The following is a 22,533-nucleotide window of genomic DNA, read 5'->3' on the forward strand; positions in this document are numbered from 1 at the left end:
TCCAGCGGAACTGTGAGGGAAAAATGGCGCCCAGTGTGCTGAGGGAGATAGCTCCGCCCCTTTTCCGCAGCCTATTCTCCCGCTTTTTTATGGAATCTGGCAGGGGTATTTACCTCATATATAGCCCCTGGGGCTATATATTGAGGTATTTTTGCCAGCCAAGGTGTTTTTATTGCTGCCTCAGGGCGCCCCCCCCAGCGCCCTGCACCCTCAGTGACCGGAGTGTGAAGTGTGAGAGGAGCAATGGCGCACAGCTGCAGTGCTGTGCGCTACCTTGGTGAAGACTGATGTCTTCATGCCGCCGATTTTCCGGACCATCTTCTTGCTTCTGGCTCTGTAAGGGGGACGGCGGCGCGGCTCCGGGACCGAACATCAAGGCTGGGCCTGCGGTCGATCCCTCTGGAGCTAATGGTGTCCAGTAGCCTAAGAAGCCCAATCTGGCTGCAAGCAGGCGAGTTCGCTTCTTCTCCCCTTAGTCCCTCGCTGCAGTGAGCCTGTTGCCAGCAGGTCTCACTGAAAATAATAAACCTAAGACTATCTTTCTTCTAAGAGCTCAGGAGAGCCCCTAGTGTGCATCCAACCTCGGCCGGGCACAAAATCTAACTGAGGCTTGGAGGAGGGTCATAGTGGGAGGAGCCAGTGCACACCAGGTAGTCCTAAATCTTTCTAGAGTGCCCAGCCTCCTTCGGAGCCCGCTATTCCCCATGGTCCTTTCGGAGTTCCCAGCATCCACTAGGACGTTAGAGAAATGAGTAAAAGGACTTTCTGAAAATACAAGGACTTCTGAAAAAAACAGTATAATTTGTGTTGGTACTGCATAAAAAAAATCAGTTAAATTGATTGCATTGCAGATAGTGGAGATGTAAGTTGTAACATGTGCAGAGAGATTTAGATTTGGGTGGGGTGTGCCCAAACTGAAATCTAAATTGCAGTGTAAATATAAAGCTTTCTAACATTAGTGAGCTACTGTTCATGCAAAAGCATCATACTTGCCTAGTTTTGAAAAAGCATTTGAGAGAGACTGTAAAGGTAACACCTACAGATGTAGCCTTGCTCATCTATACCATCTATGGCATTAGTCCTGATCACGGAATGGCAGTGTTCCTGGTTGCAAAATGAAGTGGTGTCGCAGGGTGGAACATAGAGCGTAGCATGGCATATGGCATGGCATGTGGTGTTACCGGTGAGTAATACCAGCGATCATCCACCAGATGTCACTTTTGAAAATCACCATTGCGCAAGCATGAGGTGTCCAATAAAATACTTTAGTGCAATAATCACCATTGCGCATGCATGAGGTCTACATTGATATACACTACAGCACAAGATCTACAGTACTTTACTGTACAGTACAGTACAGTATGTTAAATAGACATGTTTCTCAGAATGTCAGAAGTGATGTAAAGTTATGATAATGTATTACACTCTACTATATGTGCACTACAATATGTGCATCATAATAATGATTAATATGCACTTCACCCTGGGTTCGGTTCTCACAAGGGACGCAATGTATGTACACTTTTTCAAAACAATTTTAATGTGCATAGTTGGACGTACGAGCAGCATTGACCTTACACATGCAAAACCTATGCCGTTGCTCACTCCATAGATGTGGGCTTCCATGAGACCCTGGTTCATGGTCGGCAGCCATTTTGTTAACCCTCTCGGTGCTCGAGTTTGGCCTGCTACTGTAGTTGCCAAGAGTTTGCTTTATCTCCATAGTGTGTTTTAAATAACGTAGTTGGATGCACAAGCAGCTTTGCCCTTATACTGTACATGCAAAACATATGCCCCTTTTATGAAACCCCCTCAACCAAAATAATTTTGATGATTCAGGTGTGATTAGTTAAAATGAGGTACAGAACAGAAGGTGACAAAAAGTAACTCCCATTTTATTTGTTTATAAACTTTAAAAGGACCATGCACTGAACTTATGGTACATACACACTGGGCGTTTTTGCCCAGTGTGTATGCACAGGGATGATCATGAACATCACTGGCAGAAAAATAGCTCAGTGCATACACACTAAGCTATTTTTCTGTGCCCAGCGATGTTCACGGGGGAATGAAGCACTTTTCACAGTAGCAGACTGTGGAAAGTGCTTCACTTGGCTGTTAAAACAGCCCGACGGACGACGGCGGTCAGCGATAATGTTGGGAGCGCACACTATCACTCATCACCCGGTCATACACACTGGCCAAGTTTGAGCTCAAAGTAGCTCAAAATGCCAAATGCCTTTACTGTAAACTACACATTGTTTTCATGTTCACTAGACATACTGTACTATAGTACACACAGTGAGAAAAGTATAGTATTTGGAAATGTACAGTACGGTGCTGTACAGTTGTGCTCTTGGTTATATGTTATTTTAACCATATTTTGCTTTACGTGTTTCCTTATATTGTACCTTTTTTATATTTTAGACAAAAGTAAAGCATGACCATGCAGTGTTCAAGATTCTATGTAAGTGCCAAAACCCATGCACCCTCAATGGTGTAGAGACTGGTTGCATCATTCCCTCAGTGCATGTGTTTTATTATTATTTTTCCAAAGTGCCAAGCCTCCAGGAGGACGCGGTCCCCAGCACCCCTCTTGCTCCCACTACCCATCCATTTGTCTGCCCGCCTACTGCTCCCACCAACCCTCCAGGACCCATAACCGCTCCTGATCCAACCACATCTCCTGCTCCCAGCAACCCTCCTGTGCCCAGCACCACTCTGGCAAAGATTTCGGAATTAAGCTATCCGGAAGGCAGTAAGTATTACCTTAATTGTATAGTACATGTACAGTACAGGGCAAGAAATAGGAAAGGTCTACAGTATGTGGACATATCTGTAGAAACATAGAGTTTGACATTACTGTACATATTTTACTGTACCATAAGAATACAGTAGGACCATTTCTAGGTCTAGATTAAAAAAATAAAAATAATAAAGTTTCAAGAAAAAAAATGGCATTCACTCTTTCCAGGAATCTAACCCAGGAACAGCAGCATGGGGCCTGGTACATCTCACCACTAGGCCATGATGCCTGGAGATAGTATGTAAATAAAGGGCTCACACTACAGTAGCTTAAGCTGGGGGAAGGGACTAGAGAGGTCCCGAGTGTATGACATTAAACATGAAGAAAGTGCTTTTATGAAGTACTGTACTACGGATTTTGCATTGCAGACATTCAGACGGTATGTAATGGTAACTGATATTTTTCTGTGTTCATAATTCTATTGAATGTAAGGTTCTTAAAAGTATGAATGTTAAGAAAAAGGTGTAAGGAAAAAAATGGCATTTGCTCTTTCTGGGAATCGAACCCGGTACACCTCACTGCTAGGCCATGATGTCTGGTGATACAGACGCAAACTCATGTGTAAATAGAAGCAGTGATACCGGTCAATTGGTTTTGTTTATGCTGTATTGTCTATTGGACTCGGGTGCTCACATAACCCTAATGCCAACTGACCATTGCTTTAACACATAAGTTTGCATCTGTATATACTATTTTTATTTATTGATTTATTTATGCATCTAATCTGCACGGTGGCAGCGGGAAGCCCAGATAATGAATTGTGCAGTGACCGGTGCTCTCATCCTCCACCACCCTCTCTCAGCCTTAGCGCGTGCTGCACTCTCCTGCAGGTGGCTCTGCACAGGACCCAGGTGATAGGGGCTGGCGGAAAGTGACTGCAAGTAATGTGTGTAAGTGGGCAGTTCACCCCCACATCCATGTAACTGGCACAATACTGGGGCATTATGTATAACTGAAACTATACTGGGGCATTATCTGTAACTTGCACTATATTGGGGCATTAGGTGTAACTGGTAGTATACTGGATACATTCCGAGTAAACTGGCACTATACTGGCGGCGTCACGTGTAATTGGCACAATACTGGGGTATTATGTGTATCTGGCATTATACTGGGGCATTACATGTAACTGACAATACAATGAGGCATTACATGTAACTGGCACTATGCTGGAGGCATTACATGCATCTGCCACTATACTTGGAGCATTACGTGTATCTGGCACTATACTGGGGCATTAAGTGTAACTGACACTATACTGGGGCATTACGTGTAACTGGCACTAAACTTGGAGCATTATATTTAACTAGCACTATACTGGAGGCATTACATGTATCTAGCACTATACTTGAGCATTACGTGTAACTGTCACTATACTTGGAGCACTAGGTGTAACTGGCACTATACTGGGGCATTACATATAACTGGCACTATACTGGGGCATTACATGTAACTGGCACTAAACTTGGAGCATTACATGCAACTGGCATTATACTGGGGCATTACATGTAACTGGCACACTACAGTGACATTACGTGTAAGTGGCACTATACTGGAGATATTACATGTATCTGGCGCTATACTTGGAGCATTAGATGTAACTGGCACTATACTTGGGAGCATTATGTGTAACTGGCACTATACTTGGAGTATTAGGTGTAACTGGCATTATACTGGGACATTATGTATTACTGGCACTAAAATGAGTCATTACATGTAACTGGCACTAAACTGGAAGAATTACGTGTAACTGGCACTATACTTGGGGCATTACGTGTAAGGTTGCCAATTTTGTGTGTAGGGTAGGTGATAATACAGTATATATGTTTATAATTTGATAACATAATATTTAGTTGCAAGGCTACCCCCGCTTTCCTAGGAGCGCGCGGACCTTCACTGCGACATTGGGGGGAGAGGGGGTGCTTCAAAAGATCTTGCTCAGTAGTTCTGGAGCTGGTCCTGGCTGCTGTCTAGGTACTTTGGGGTCTTTCCTGTAATCACAGTATATACACAGTGGCTGCAGTACCAGCCCATTGCCCATGCACTCTAATGCATCTGCTTTTGATAAATAGTGAGCTGAGATTAATGTTCTTGTGTGACTGGAGAAGCCAGAGCCTCCCCAGCCATTGACCTCACCACATGTTTATATATATATATATATATATATATATATATATATATATATATATATAGATATATATATATAGATATATATATATAGATATATATATATAGTCCAGAATAAGAACCCGCACTCGAATGCTGGCAGAATGCTTAATGGGTGGGTGCCATCAGTAAGATAATGCAAAAGGAAACAAAGAGACTGCGGCACTCCAAATGCAAAAAGGTTATATTAGATTAAAAAATCATGACAACACTGCATTAAGCAACGTTTCGGTACTCGCAGGTACCGTTGTCAAGCCACATGCTGTCTAACTGGAAAGCAACAAATGATGCAAACAGAAGTGACAATTACCACTTACCTAAATACCCCCCGCCGCTGAAGGAAGCCGGGTAACGGCGGCGGCCCGCGAGGTGTCCGTCCAGTGCGGGCGCCGACCAATGACGTCATGCCGCTGGGCGCCGGCAGTGATCCAGGCGGGCGTCTTGCGTTGCCTGGCAACCGGACGCTCAGTGCAGCGTCGTCTCCCTGGCTTCCCACAGCGGCTGAAGGAGACAGACACAAAGTATATTATTACCAACATGGAGCAAATAAGGAAAAAAACACACATATGTGCATTATAATACTTCTATGCACAGATGTGGGCGCACATGGGTTCTGTGATTGGAGACAACATACGTCAAAATAAAGCACATGCTTAAATGCAATAAGAATATAGATAAATTAGATATAATTAGATACTACTAAGCATAAGCACTAGTAACAAAGGACCTATAGACCTGGATCAAGACAGTGGAAGTCCTAGATCGCAACCTGTAAATAAATACATATTAATGCTGCTGTTAATGTTTACTAAAACAACATAAACACAATTGTGGTGGATGTAAAGCCACCACTTAGAGAAAAGTGTTCCAGTTATAGCGTTCGTTCAAGCCTGCTGGCGATACTGTGTTGAGGCTGCGGATCCACTTCATTTCGCACTTTAACAGCTTACCACTGCGGTCTGTCCCTGCGGTCCTTTGTTACTAGTGCTTATGCTTAGTAGTATCTAATTATATCTAATTTATCTATATTCTTATTGCATTTAAGCATTTGCTTTATTTTGACGTATGTTGTCTCCAATCACAGAACCCATGTGCGCCCACATCTGTGCATAGAAGTATTATAATGCACATATGTGTGTTTTTTTCCTTATTTGCTCCATGTTGGTAATAATATACTTTGTGTCTGTCTCCTTCAGCCGCTGTGGGAAGCCGGGGAGACGACGCTGCACTGAGCGTCCGGTTGCCAGGCAACGCAAGACGCCCGCCTGGATCACTGCCGGCGCCCAGCGGCATGACGTCATTGGTTGGCGCCCGCACTGGACGGACACCTCGCGGGACGCCGCCGTTACCCGGCTTCCTTCAGCGGCGGGGGGTATTTAGGTAAGTGGTTATTGTCACTTCTGTTTGCATCATTTGTTGCTTTCCAGTTAGACAGCAACGAGTACCGAAACGTTGCTTAATGCAGTGTTGTCATGATTTTTTAATCTAATATAACCTTTTTGCATTTGGAGTGCACCAGTCTCTTTGTTTCCTTTTATATATATATATATTGTAACACTGTAGGGGTGCAAGGTGCCTTTTCCTGGGGAATATGGCCGCACGCAGCAGCTGAGGAACAACACAAGTCCAGTTTCTGGTACAACTGACCCCGGCCAGTTTTATTGAAACAGAAAATAAAACAAACCCCAAAATAAAAATACCTTGCCTGTCCGGCACTAACTAAACATAAGATGTTCCTAACTGTCACTAAACAAAACACAGAGTTCTTCAGTACATACTGTATAGCTTACTTGCATCAGAAAGCGTGTCTCTCACACACAGATCCTGCAGCCTTCCCAGGCAGTCTGCCCATACTAATCAGGTTAGAAGCACTATATCACTCTTACACAGCTGAAACCCTGATTAGCCCTCTGTGAGGCCAAAGACCCGAACTGGGCCCAATGTCTAGAACTCGCCTTATCTCTCTCTCAGAGCCTTTACCCAGCTTTTACAGCAAACTGAAAAGGTTCAGACAAAACAAAAAGCATTTTTCCTAGAAGTTAACATTTTCTAAAACATGTAAGACAAGAACCTGGGACAAATATACCTGCCCTCAAACACTATCCCAGTGTTCTTGTCACATAATATATATATATATATATATATATATATGGAAATGGTGTAGTCGCGCATTTCAACAATAAAAGTCTTTGAAATATAAAACAGTCCGAATGTATTGTTGCAGCAATCCTCCTTTAAGAGTAAACCCGTACTCCTCAGCACATGTAGAAAAGAAAATAATGGAGGGCGCAATGGTGAGTGTAAAATCACAAGTAATTTACTGACATAATATTCACTCACATACATTCAAAGTAAAAGGTAACCAGCGCAATGTCGACCATCAGTGGAGCCTCCGGTTACCCGCACCGATGAACCCCGTTGCTCCCTGGATACCACCAGCCGCTAAATTCTTTCAGCCGCACGGACTCCAAACCGGACCTCGCACGCCGGTAATTCAGACGCAGGATCCACGTTACACGTCCTGCTGGCCACGCCCAACGTGTTTCGTCACAGGACTTCGTCAGGGGGTGTGGCTAGCACCGGTATCGCATACAATTTATAGCAAAGCAGCATAATTGATTTAAAGCAGCACAAATGATTCAATGAATCTACACATTAAAAAATCTACGGCAAAAGCAGCGTACAGAACATTATTAGACAAAAATACAGTATTTAAAACAAATACAATATAATACATATTAACAACGAACCTAAACAGTATATATATATTTAAAAAATACATCGAGATAGCAGCTCAAATAGAATAATACCAATTAAAAGTGTAAGCAGATTATTAATTGGCACCGCCTCACAGAGATGCCAAACCTTTTCAGATGACTTATAAATAAACCACATATAGAAAGATCTAAAAGACCTGGATATTTGGTATCATCCTATACTAATAGCATTAATTAATAGCGAGTTAAAATCTAATTAGGTTATACTACTATTAAACCTAAAATAAATTTTATTAGAATGACAATTCATTCAAATCACAGCGCATAAGTACATGGATGTCAATACATATTTAGTTGATAAAAACTCAGAACCAGATTAATTAGTAAATTTTAGCACCTCCACCCTTATTACTTTCACACTAGTGAAAACAAAAACACAAAGGAGCCAATGGCCCAACTACAATGCGTCAAAGTCACCAGTGAACGCAACAATGGGTTTTAGTGCAAAAAAGGGGTGACGTCATAGTTTTCGTTAAGCCCATAAGGGCTGATGGTATTCAATGTATGTATCCAATACATTTCTCTTTTTCCTAATAGTTTAGAGACATCACCTCCCCTATCATCCAATTTTACATGATCAATCGCCTTAAAAGAAAAATTACTAAGCAGTCCTCCATTGCAGCTTAAAAAGTGTCTAGGTACACTATGATCCTTAAGTTTATTAACAATACTCCTCGTATGCTCGATTATACGGATCTTTAATTGTCTCTTGGTTTTCCCTATATATCTTGCACCACAAGAACACCCTAAGAGATAAATTACCGAAGTAGTCTGGCAGTTCATAAAACTCTTTATTTCCCAAGACTTCAATTTACTGGTATCCCAAATGTTCTTTCTCTCTTTATCCATAAATGGACAGACTTTACAGTGATTACATGGGTAACACCCTGTTACTCGGGTTTTTCCTAATCAGGTTTCATCTGATATAATACTTAAATTACTAGGAGCCAATGAGTTTTTAAGAGATCTTGCCTTCCTAAAAACTACTTGTGGATCTTTGGGCAATAGGTCTTTCAGGATCGGGTCAAGTGATAAAATCCCCCAATGGAAGGGTTGTTTAAGTAGAGAAGAAATTAATTATATATTCAACCCACATCCCAGGCTGGCGATCTTTTATTATTTACCAAAGATCCATAAGCGGCTGACAAAACCTCCAGGTCGACCTATAATTGCCGGGATTGATTCGGCTACATCTAAATTATCTAAATTTATAGATGTCTACATCAAAAATTATGTACTTGGTTTAAAATCTTTTATCAAAGATTCGACTCATGTATTAAGGAATCTTGATTCAATTATTTGGGATTTTGATTATAGTTGGTGTACTATAGATATAGAATCCCTCTATACTTGCATTCCGCATAAAGAGGGATTGGAGGCTATTTATTTTTATTTGAGTAATGATGAAACCTTAAGTGAAGATCAGAGACTTTTTCTGCTGGAATGCATACGATATGTTCTTAATAATAATTATTTTAAATTTCAGGGTCATTTTTATAATCAGCTGTGCGGCTGTGCGATGGGGACCCCTTATGCCCCGAGCTTTGCCAATCTCTATTTGGGAAAATGGGAATCAGAAGTGATTTTTCATAATAATCCATTTTCAGATTTCATACATAGTTTTTATAGGTATATAGACGATATATTAATTATTTGGAAGGGGACTGAGAGTGATTTTAATAGATTTATGGTTTCTCTTAATACTAACTGTTACAATTTAAAATTTACATCCAATTATCAGAGAAATAAAATTGAATTTTTAGATTTAGTCATTAATTCAACAGATTGGAGCCCCGGTAAGAATATTAATACTTATACATATGTTAAGAAGGTCGACAGCAATAATTATGTACACTTCAAGAGCTGTCACCTCAAAAATTGGGTGACGAATATCCCTTACTCACAATTTTTGAGGCTTAAGAGAAACTGTGTAGAACAGGATACATTTAATGAGCAAGCTGCACTTTATGAAAAAAGGTTTTTAGAGAAACAATACCCAGCTGGACTAGTCACTAAATGTAAAGAAAAAGCTGATAGTCTCGATAGAAAACAACTATTGGTCTATAAAGAAAAAAGTAAAGCACAAGATTCCTCGTTTATGCCTTTTATCACTACGTATAATACAAAAAGTAATGAGATTAGAAAGATTCTGAAGAACCATTGGGGGATTTTATCACTTGACCCGATCCTGAAAGACCTATTGCCCAAAGACCCACAAGTAGTTTTTAGGAGGGCAAGATCTCTTAAAAACTCATTGGCTCCTAGTAATTTAAGTATTATATCAGATGAAACCTGGTTAGGAAAAACCCGAGTAACAGGGTGTTACCCATGTAATCACTGTAAAGTCTGTCCATTTATGGATAAAGAGAGAAAGAAAATTTGGGATACCAGTAAATTGAAGTCTTGGGAAATAAAGAGTTTTATGAACTGCCAGACTACTTCGGTAATTTATCTCTTAGGGTGTTCTTGTGGTGCAAGATATATAGGGAAAACCAAGAGACAATTAAAGATCCATATACTCGAGCATACTAGGAGTATTGTTAATAAACTTAAGGATCATAGTGTACCTAGACACTTTTTAAGCTGCAATGGAGGACTGCTTAGTAATTTTTCTTTTAAGGCGATTGATCATGTAAAATTGGATGATAGGGGAGGTGATGTCTCTAAACTATTAGGAAAAAGAGAAATGTATTGGATACATACATTGAATACCATCAGCCCTTATGGGCTTAACAAAAACTATGACAACACCCCTTTTTTGAACTAAAACCCATTGTTGCGTGCACTGGTGACTTTGACGCATTGTAGTTGGGCCATTGGCTCCTTTGTGTTTTTGTTTTCACTAGTGTGAAAGTAATAAGGGTGGAGGTGCTAAAATTTACTAATTAATCTGGTTCTGAGTTTTCATCATCTAATATGTATTGACATCCATGTACTTATGCGCTGTGATTTGAATGAATTGTCATTCTAATAAAATTTATTTTAGGTTTAATAGTAGTATAACCTAATTAGATTTTAACTCACTATTAATTAATATATTAGTATAGGATGATACCAAATATCCAGGTCTTTTAGATCTTCCTATATGTGGTTTATTTATAAGTCATCTGAAAAGGTTTGGCATCTCTGTGAGGCGGTGCCAATTAATAATCTGCTTACACTTTTAATTGGTATTATTCTATTTGAGCTGCTATCTCGATGTATTTTTTAAATATATATATACTGTTTAGGTTCATTGTTAATATGTATTATATTGTATTTGTTTTAAATACTGTATTTTTGTCTAATAATGTTCTGTATGCTGCTTTTGCCGTAGATTTTTTAATGTGTAGATTCATTGAATCATTTGTGCTGCTTTAAATCAATTATGCTGCTTTGCTATAAATTGTATGCGATACCGGTGCTAGCCACACCCCCTGACGAAGTCCTGTGACAAAACGCGTTGGACGTGGCCAGCAGGACGTGTAACGTGGATCCTGCGTCTGAATTATCGGCGTACGAGGTCCGGTTTGGAGTCCGTGCGGCTGAAAGAATTTAGCGGCTGGTGGTATCCAGGGAGCAACGGGGTTCATCGGTGCGGGTATCCGGAGGCTCCACTGATGGTCGACATTGCGCTGGTTACCTTTTACTTTGAATGTATGTGAGTGAATATTATGTCAGTAAATTACTTGTGATTTTACACTCACCATTGCGCCCTCCATTATTTTCTTTTTTTTATATATATATATATATATATATATATATATAAGATAGAACTGTCACTCAGCGCTGGATCATTCATCAGATGGGTGCCTTCAGTAGAAACTTGACATTTGTAAACAAAAGAGACTGTGGCACTCCCGAGTATAGTGAAGAGATAATTTTAGTAAGTTACATCCAGATACAAAGATGCCCTCATGGCTGACGTTTCAGTGTCGCCAGCACCGGTTTCAAGGCAGGCATTAAAACTATAGACATGAATATGATTTACACATATGTGTGTGTGTGTATATATGCACACACCAGGACTGACACTCTCCTGTTGTAACTTAATAGCTCTGATGCCTTCTGGATCTTGTTGTATAGGTCATAGCACAAAACAAGCAGTGGGACGCTGATACTTTTCAAATCACATAGTGTATTCACATAAAACTCTTTCCAACATTTCAGGGCAGAATACCCTTGAAATCATACCACCCAACTGTCCCGATTTTGTCAGGTCAGTCAAGTTTTTATGGGAATTTTCCATTGTCCCACCTGCGGGTCACAGTGTCCCGTAGTGGGCGAGGGGGGGCAGTCACTGTGTGCATGCGCACAGAAACGGTTCACTGGGAGAAAGGGACAAGGGGCATGCCAGCAGCTCACAGAGCGCTTGGCAAGCCCCCCACACAGCCGCGAAAGCGGGGACATGAATATATAGTATAACGGATATGACATCAGCGATGTTGATGAAGTCCCCCTTGATGAAGTACTGTTGGATGAAATGCGATGGTTGCTCCCTAGACTGACCTCCATACAAAGATAAGAATCTTTTCAGATACACTCTTTGCACCTTGAATGTTTTTAATTATATATATATATATATATATTTATTTTTTGTCTTCTCTTTGCTCAATTCTATTCTATGTGTACAAAATATATTGTCATTATTTATTTTTAAAAGATTGCTCTCATTGGTTATCAATCTAGTTCCTTTACATATGACACCATAGGTCACTGATGCCTGTATCCATTATTCTATAAACAAATTCTACAGCAACCTACCACTGCTGTTCCATTTAAGGTCGTGCTCACACCCTTTGTACCTAGGGAGTGTTTTCTCTTTGGACAGATTATATCTATTTGTGATAACTAAGTAAGCCTCTCACAGGTGGCGCTGGTTTCCCTATATATATATATATATATATATATATATATATATATATTCACAGCCCTTCACTTCTTCCACATTTTGTTATGTTACAGCCTTATTCCAAATGGAATAAATTCATTTTTCCCCTCAAAATTCTACACACAATACCCCATAATTTTGCAAACTTACTAAAAATAAAAAAAAACTAAGGAATCACATGTACATAAGTATTCACAGCCTTAGCTCAATACTTTGTTGATGCACCTTTGGCAGCAATTACAGTGTCAAGTATTTTTGAATATGATGCCACACGCTTGGAACGCCTATCTTTGGGCAATTTCACCCATTCCTCTTTGCAGCACCTCTCAAGCTCCATCAGGTTGGATGGGAAGCGTTGGTGCACAGCCATTCTCAGATCTCTCCAGAGATGTTCAATCAGATTAAAATCTGCGCTCTGGATGGGCCACTCAAGGACATTCACAGAGTTTTCCTGAAGCCACTTCTTTGATATTTTGGCTGTGTGCTTAGGGTCATTGTCCAACTGAAAGATGAACCATCACCCCAGTCTAAGGTCAAGAGTGCTCTGGAGCAGGTTTTCATCCAGGATGCCTCTGTACATTGCTGCATTCATATTTCCCTATATCCTGACTAGTTTCCCAGTTCCTGCTGCTGAAAAATATCCCAACAGCATGATGCTGCCACCACCACGCTTCACCATAGGGATGGTATAGGCCTGGTGATGAACGGTGCCTGGTTTCCTCCAAACATGATGCCTGGCATTCACACTAAATAGTTAAATCTTTGTCTCATAAGACCAGAGAATTTTGTTTCTCATGGTCTGAGATTCCTTCAGGTGCATTTGGGCAAACTCCAGGCAGGCTGTCATGTGCTTTCTAAGAAATGGCTTTCATCTGGCTACTACCAAACAGGCCAGATTGGTGGATTGCTGCAGAGATGGTTGTCCTTCTGGAAGGTTCTCTTCTCTGTCAAGTGTGGGACCTTATATAGACAGGTGTGTGTCTTTCCAAATCATGTCCAATCAACTGAATTTACCACTTAATTGCAGGTGGACTGCAATTAAGCTGTAGGAACATCTCAAGGATGAACAGTGGAAACAGAATGCACCTGAGCTCAATTTTGAGCTTCATGGCAAAGGCTGTGAATACTTATGTACATGTGATTTCTTAGTTTTTTATTTTTAATAAATGTGCAAAAATCTAGAAAAAAAAATTTCACATCATTATGGGGTATTGTGTGTAAAAACTGGAATAAGGCTGAAACATAACAAAATGTTGCAAAGGTGATGCGCTGTGAATACTTTCCGGATGCACTGTATGTATATATATATATATATATATATATATACATACACAGAGCCTTGCTAAAGTTTTCACCCCCCTTTGCATTTTTCATGTTTTCTTGCCTCACAACCTGGAATTAAAATGGATTGTTTGAAGGTTTTCATCATTTCATTCACAGAACATGCCTACAACTTTGAAGATGTTTTTTTTTATTTATTGTGAAGCAAACAACAAATAGGACAAAATAATAGAAAACTTCAGCTTGCATAACTATTCACCCCCCTAAAGTCAGTACTTTGTAGAGCAACCTTTTGCAGCAATTACAGCTGCAAGTCGCTTTGGATAAGTCTCTATGAGCTTGCCACATCTTGCCACTGAAATTTTTGCCCATTCCTCAAGGCAAAACTGTTCCAGATCCTTCATGTTGGATGGTTTCCGCTTGTGAACAGTAATCTTCAAGTCTAACCACAGATTCTCAATTGGATTGAGATCTAGGCTTTGACTAGGCCATTCCAACACATTTAAATGTTTCCCCTTAAACCACTCGAGTGTTGCTTTAGCAGTATCCCAGTCTCAAATCACAGATTTTGCTCAAGAATATCCCTGTATGTAGCACCATCCATCTTTCCCTCGACTCAAAACAGTTTATCAGTCCCTGCTACTGAAAAACATCCCCACAGCATGATGCTGCCACCACCATGCTCTACTGTGGAGATGGTGTTCTTAGGGTGATGGGATGTGTTGGGTTTGCGCCAGACTTAGCATTTTCCTTGGTGGCTGAAAAGTTCAATTTTAGTCTCATCTGACCAGAGCACCTTCCTCCATACATTTAGGGTGTCGTCCACATGCCTTTTAGCAAACTCAAAATGTACCTTCTTATTTTTAACACTAAGTAATGTTTTTTTCCTGCCCACTCTTCCATAAAGTCCAGGTCTATGGAGTGTATTGTGGTCACATGCGCAGATACACCAGTCTCTGCTGTGGAACTCTGCAGCTCCTTCAGGGTTACCTTTGGTCTTTGTGCTGCCTTTCTGATTAATGCCCTACTTGCCTGGTCTGTGAGTTTTGGTGGCCAGCCCTCTCTTGGCAGGCTTGTTGTGGTACCATGTTCTTTCCATTTGAAGATGATGGATTTGATGGTGCTCCAGGGGATCATCCAAGATTTGGATATTTTTTTTATAAACCAACCCTGACTTGTACTTCTCAACAACTTTGTCCCTGACTTGTTTGGAGAGCTCCTTGGTCTACATGGTGTGATGCCTCTTGCTTAGTGGTGGTGCAGTCTCTGGGGCCTTTCAGAAAAGGTGTGTTTATACTGACAGATCATGTGACACTTAGATTGCACACAGGTAGACTTCATTTCACTAATTATGTGACTTCTGAAGGTAATTGGTTGGACCAGAACTTTTGAGGGGCTTCATAGCAAAGGGGGTGAATACATGTGCAGAAGCCAATTTTCTAATTTTTATTTATAACAATTATTTTTTATATACATTTTTCTCATTTCACCTCACCAAGTTAGACTACTTTGTGCAGATCCATCACATAAAATTCAGATAAAAAAAATGTAATTACAGGTTGTAATGTAACAAAATAGGTAAAAAGCAAATGGGGTGAATACTTTAGCAAGGCACTACTGTATGTATATATATATATATACATACATATATATATACATACACACACAGACATATACAGTACAAACACAGATGCCGCTTATTTGCATTTCTGTATCAAGCCCATCATATTTCCTGAGTAACATAATAAGGAGGGGGCATGCTACTGTATGCATAAGAGGTGACAACATATTCTTTAGATAGATAATAGCAGCAGCAATAATATGTAGTTTAGAATAATACTAGAAGCTAACAGATCTACAGTACATACTGTATATTATATTCAGAAGTTCAATTCAGGAACAACAACTTTTACATTCAAAATAAAACTTCCGGCACCAGATCTTACATAAACAACTTGGTATTTTTAAAATGACATCTCAGCAAGTGGCTTTATTTAATATATTTCAAAGCAAAATGCTTTGTGTCACATTATGTTGTAAACTATGAAACATACTTCTCTTTGCACCTATAAATGGTTTTAAAGTGATGTGGCATAAAATGGCAGATTATAGACTTTGAAAGCAATCAATTGTTTTTTTTTTTTTCATTTTCTACTTGGAAAAAAATGCTAATCTGTTATATTTAGCTTCTTGATATGAAAGTGTATGTGCTTTTTAAATCATCTTCATCTATTAGACCTACACAACATTATCTTGCATTTCATGTAAGCAGATTGCAATCCCAAATGACTTGCAAAGTACAGGCAATCAATGTGAGTATTTGCTTACAAAATGCCATGTTTCTAGTGCAGTACTACTGTAAGTAAAGCATGGAGTCACAAACAATAATAATTTCCTGGGATAAATAACTATATTGAACTGAACCACAAAATAGCTGTATTGTTTTTAGCAATACATTTTTTACTCTATTTAAGTAAACAAGATATTATACTGTAGATGAAAGCAAGGACTACAAAAGTAATTTACCTAAACTAATAGATAAAAATTGATATGTTGATACAAATAGGAACTTTTTGCTCTATTTCTACAAGGCAGGCAAGAGTACCAAATGCAATTGCTTGGCCAAATCACTTTATGACCATTTACACTGAACAGTACACCTATAGAGGAGCTGATAGTGATTAACATGAAGCTTTATACTACTGTATAATAGTACACTCTTACCAGTGCTACTATTATTGGGTATTAAAAACAGTCCACGGGTTCAGTGAGTGTCAATAAACCAATATACATCCTATTTTCTCATAAACACAATTTACTTAACCTACTAAGGGGGGGAAGTATTATAGTGGCACGGATCGACAAGATGTAAGTATATCTTGTCTGTCGAAATGGAGGAGTGAAAACTATCCTCTCTCGCGAGATCTCACATGCAGTCATGAGCCAGCAGTCACCATGGCCAGGATAAGGGCTGTCCATGGCAGTGGTGTATGGGCAAAGACCCCTGCAGCTGTCAAAACCTATAGCTGCTGGTGTTGGAATGGTCAGTGCTACTGCACTGCACTGCATGTTAACTTTTACAGAGAGCAGCATATCATGTAGCACACATTACCGCAGTTATACATAGGGTGGGCTGTTAACATTTCTCCCCCATAACACACTATCATACATCTATCCCTTTGTTTGAAACTCCCTGATTTTGCCCTCTTATAGCCTCATCGCCTAATTATACACAATGCCCTCCAACTCTGCAGTGTACATAAGGCCTCTATAGTACACATTAGTATGCACAGCACCCTCCATAATACCCTTCAGAATACACAACACCCCCCATAATACCTTTAAGTATACACAGTGCCTTCCACCATATTACCTCTCAGTACGCACAATGGGGGTAATTATGAGTTGATCGCAGCAGCAAGGTTGTTAGTAATTGGGCAAAGCCATGTGCACTGCAGGGGGGGGGGGGCAGATATAACATTTGCAGAGAGAGTTAGATTTGGGTGGGTTATTTTGTTTCTGTGCAGGGTAAATACTGGCTGCTTTATTTTTACACTACAATTTAGATTTCAGTTTGAATACACCCCACCCACATCTAACTCTCTCTGCACATGTTATATCTGCCCCTCCTGCAGTGCACATGGTTTTGCCTAACTGCTAACAAAATTGATGCTGCGATCAACTCAGAATTAGGCCCTATGCCCACCAAGGCATTTATTCCCCCTGTACACACAGTAAGATGCAGTTAATTCCCTAATGGTCGGGATCCCGCAAAACATACTGGTGCCAGAATTTTGACACACAATAGAAGGCTTATGCCGGAACCCTGAAAGGAGACAGGGCACCAATGAAAGAATTCCCTTCATACAGACAGCGTACTAGGTAAGTACTACACCGGTAATGGCGGGATAGGTTTAGGCTACCCTAGGGGGATTTAGGGTCAGGGTGCAGGAAGGGAGAGGGTTAGGTTTAGGGTGTGGGTGGGAGGGATTAGGGATAGGCACCACCGGGCAGGGGGTTTGGGTTAGGCTGCAGAGGGGACATGGTTAGGTAGAGGGTACGGGGAGAGGCAGATAGGTTTAGGTGCCCCCCTGGGGGACTAGGAATATGCTGCAAAGGGGTTAGGGTTAGGCACCTTAAAGGGAGGATTAGGGTAGGTTAGTGGGAGGGTTAGACCACTTGCCAACCCCTGTCAGGATTTCGACTGTCGGGATGCTACTGTCAGTCTTCTTACCAACAGCATACCGACAACTGGCAATTCAAACCCAACCCCACACAGCACTTCTAATATATACAGCACTCCCATATTATACCCCAATACACGCAGTACACCCATATTTCCCCTAGTATATATTATTACCAGTAATTTATATAGAGCACACATAGCACCCCTATATTAATGGGAAGCAGTTAGCTTCCCAACAAATGGGATCCCTGCAGTCGATATACAGATGGGGTTCCCAATGCCATCATTTAGATACCGAGCGGCGTCACATTACAGACAGACAGCATCCCGATCATCCTAACAGTAAAACGGGATATGGGATGGCATCCTACCGCTGGGGGTCGGGGGGAGGTTAAGTTTAGGATAGAGAAGTGTGGTTAGGGTTAGAGTGCAGGATTAGGGACCGGGTAGTGAGGGTTAGGCACATAGAAGCGAAGGTTAGGGTTAGGCAATGAGCAGGGAGGGTTAGGTTTAAGCAGCAGGGAAGGGAGGATTAGGGTTAGGCACCAAGCAGGGAGGATTAGGGTTAGGCATCACCGGGGAGTGGTATGATTAGATATCCCACAAGGGTAAGGGTTATGGGGCAGAGGAGGGTAAGTGGGCTGTCTGGTGGCTTGTTGGGATCATGATGGATGGGAAGCCGCTTTCGGTATACTGACAAAGCCAGCATCCCATCCATGGGCAAATCATACTGAAGCCATATTACCCCCAGTATACAAAGCACATACACATTACTTCCAATACACACAGTACCCCATATTACCCTAGTACACAGTGCCTCCATATTACCCCCCAGTGCACATAGCACCCTCATAGTAATCTCAATACAATCAGCATCCCCATATTGCCGCTCCATACATACAGCACTTCCATATCACTCCCAGTATATTCAGTACTCCAATATTGCCCCCCCAATACACTTAGCACCCCCATATTACCCCCCAAAACACAGTGCCCCCACGGTACCTGACTTTTTTCATTCTTCCTGTAAAAAAGTGCCATGAGCCAGGAGAGTGTGGTGAAGGAAGGCAGTCCCTTGGGAGGGCTGTAAGGGTGGCTGAGTTTGCAGCCATGGAGGAACAGCAGCTGGTCCAGTGACACTCACTGCACTGAGTGTGAGCACTGAGCAGTGAGCCCATCCCACCCTGTGAGAAGCCACCAGTGAGGAAGGGTAGGGTGCGAGACCATGCACTGTAATCATAGAGGCTGCATTGGATGCCACTGCGCAGCCCCATCAGTGGGTCAGACATCTCCAGCCCCTGCCTCTGCAGCCACTCATATATGCAATCACAGGCACAGCACCTCAGGTAGCAGTGCCCTTAGGAAGGCAGCTGCACTGTCACTGTGTGACAGTGGCTGCTGATGACAGAGTGTGCAGGGCCAGGATGGCACAGCCAGGTGGTGTCCCCTACTCAGCAAGCACCCCTGATGTGTGCCATCCTGGCCAATTCATAGATACACCCCTGTCTGAGATTATACATTCTTTTGGGCAAGTTTGCTTGTGGTTTTAGGGCTGTTCTCATAACCACCATTTGATAAATCCCGATTTTTATTTGTTATAACAAAACATTGATGGTGCTTTGATATGCAGTTCTATTGTAATCTATTCTAAATTGTTCTATAATGGCAGTTTTGCAGTGATCCTAGAAAGAAGCCCACCCAAACTTCCGGTTTCCAAGGGAATCCGAGTACCGTCTGGGGTTTTCCTGCCATGCTTGGATTAAAAAACACGGTAAAACATCATCTTCCTAGCATGTTTTGGATTTGTGAGTTTTCAGCACAGTTGGGAACCTTGCGAGTGATTGGCTATGTCCTCTAAATGTGGAAAAAATTATGTTTTTAAAAATGAACTACAAATTTCATGAGGGAGACCTTTCCTGCAATTAAGACAAAGTACAGAAATTTCTGTAATGGTGGTTTCCAGAGGGGATGAGGTAATATTGTGTGATGATGATGTTAACAATGATGAGTATGATAATGACATCTTCCCACTGTAGTAACAAAACACCATTATCTGCCTTAAGCCCATTAGTAGCTTGTTTTGCGGTGGCTTAAACAATAGAAGCACTTCAGCCACAAAAGTGCCCCTCACCCACAAAGTCCCTGTCACTGAAGTGCTTGGTTTGATAAAATGTGCAGTCCTTTTTAATATCCAACATAAGGGTGGATGGATGGACCCAAAGACCCACCTTGCACCACTTTTCTTTTCTGCCACTTCCATGTGGCAGGGTTTCATAGATGTGCTATAAACTGCCATGTGTTTGTGCCGATGCTCATCAAATTACTAACAAGCCTGTTCGCTGCAGCCTTTTGGCCAATATAGGTGAAAACAATATTATGAACTGTGAGGTAGTCACTATTGACTGGAAATGACTATAAATGCATGTTATTGAGGGCAATAATCCTGAAGGAATAAAACAGACCCAAAATACATGATTTTAGCAGTACCTCTGGGTACTCCGATTTCATCCCACAATCCAAAAATATACTGGTAGGTAAACTTGGCTTCCAATAAAATTAACCTTATCGTGAAAGTGTGTGTATACATGTGGTAGGGAATATAGTTTGTAAACTCCACTGGGGCAGGGTCTGATTTGAATGGCCAAATAGTCTCTGCAAAGCGCTGTGGAATATGTGTGCGTTATATAAATAACTAAAACACCAAAAATATTTTCAGAAAAAAATAAAAAATCAATAGAAGGGCAAAGTATTTTGCCCTTCTATTGGATACTTTGGTTACTGACTTGACTTTACTTTTGGGCACACCCCGACCAATATATCTAGTTAGTAGTTACATTTTTGAACCATGCTTTATTTGTCATATAAGTTCATTTGTAATTAGGTGGCATATGTTGTACCTACTTCATATTTCAATATTGGTGGCCTATGCTCAAGGGGTATATTTACTAAAACTCAATTTTGAAAAGCACTTTATGAATCTTCAAAATCGATTGAAATCGGTTCCTTTTGAGTTTCTAATTTTTTAACAATTTTCCTTATTTACTAAAAGTCGATTTTGCATTCGATTGTCATATTAAATTTGATGTTGGTTGATTTCGGGAAGAGATGTAGGGGTCTATTTACTAAGCCTTGGATGGAGATAAAGTCAACGGAGATAAGGTACCAGCCAATCAGCTCCTAACTGCCATGTCACAGGCTGGGTTTGAAAAATGACAGTTAGGAGCCTTCTGGCTGGTACTTTATCTCCGTTAACTTTATTTCCATACAATGGTTAGTAAATAGCCCCCTTAGAGTTGAATTTATAAAATACTGTATCTTACTAAATCAACCAAAAAACCCGATTAAAATCATTCCTCATTGCATCCTCTTGGTACAAATGTATAACATGCACATTAATTAAAGGGAAAGCTCTCTCTTTACACAGTTGTTACTAAAAAACAACCTCTGGCTGCTCCCTGTTTATTGCATAATCTGGGGGAGTGGTTTATTTTATGTGTGATTATGCAATATATGGCAGCAGAGCACAATATCGAACATTTTTGCCAAATGATATAATAATATGCCTTCCATTTTTTTTAAACCAATGATACATTCTGTCATGAATTAGGTAGCTATATGTGGCTCTTTATACTTATGCTCAGCAGGAGTATGTGGATTTCACAATGGAGTCAGAAGCCAAGAGCAACAGCCATAGCCTAAATAACATTTGTGGTGGTAGGGGAACAAATTAGAACAATACAGTATCAATTACTATTAGCTGTTTCATTAGCACATACTGATATCTTACACCACAACCATCCCTCTGGCATTGTTCCACAAGAATTGCTGAGGATGTAAGCATCATGGGTTGAATTGTAGCCAGTTACAACAGTCACGATTTTCCAGCCAAACTGCCCAATATTGTGCTCTAGTGCTATCTACTGCACATTAATGGAATACATATGATGTCTATAAGTGTAAATATGTGCACTATTCAACTCATAAAGCTGCTGATGGTGCTCCAAATTAGTCCTCCAGGGTTATCTCGGTCAGGTTGCGATTTGCATTGTGCAGTTAGGTGCACAACATACCATAACTACGGACATCCATTATTGCTACTTCCACACTGCCCTACATGCTTTTGGGTACTTAAAAAGGCATTACTATCAATTTCCTACCATAAGAATGGGTTCAGAAGCCAAAATCGAATGTCTAACATCAGTCAAAACATTTGGGGATTTGAGATTAAATTTTGAGTTTGATTTAGAGTTCGATTTCAAATCAAACGTTAGTAAATGATGGGATTCTATGTTGGGCTTATGGGAAAACATCAATGTTATTCAGAAATTCAATTTCTATTAGGAAGTGAGTTGAATTTGCCAACAGAATCAATTTGACATTTGATTTAGTCTATAGTAAATCTGTTCAACTTAAATTGAATGGAAATCGAATGCAAACAGAATGCTAA

The 22,533-nt window shown here is 40.7% G+C and overlaps 1 protein-coding gene across 4 annotated transcripts in view; it reads right to left on the minus strand.

Moving 5' to 3' along the window:
* KHDRBS2 (KH RNA binding domain containing, signal transduction associated 2) overlaps nt 1-22,533 on the minus strand; it is a 620,233-nt gene that overhangs the window by 413,108 nt on the left and 184,592 nt on the right. The window contains exon 1 of one of the 4 annotated variants that reach the window (XR_010175992.1): nt 6,763-6,874. The exons of the other annotated variants lie outside the window; for them this stretch is intronic. The gene's annotated coding sequence lies outside the window, so the exon portion shown is untranslated. Of the gene's footprint in view, nt 1-6,762; nt 6,875-22,533 lie in introns of those variants that run through there. 4 annotated transcript variants of the gene reach the window in all.

Source organism: Pseudophryne corroboree, chromosome 4, assembly GCF_028390025.1.
Source record: "Pseudophryne corroboree isolate aPseCor3 chromosome 4, aPseCor3.hap2, whole genome shotgun sequence".
Lineage (NCBI taxonomy): Eukaryota > Metazoa > Chordata > Amphibia > Anura > Myobatrachidae > Pseudophryne > Pseudophryne corroboree.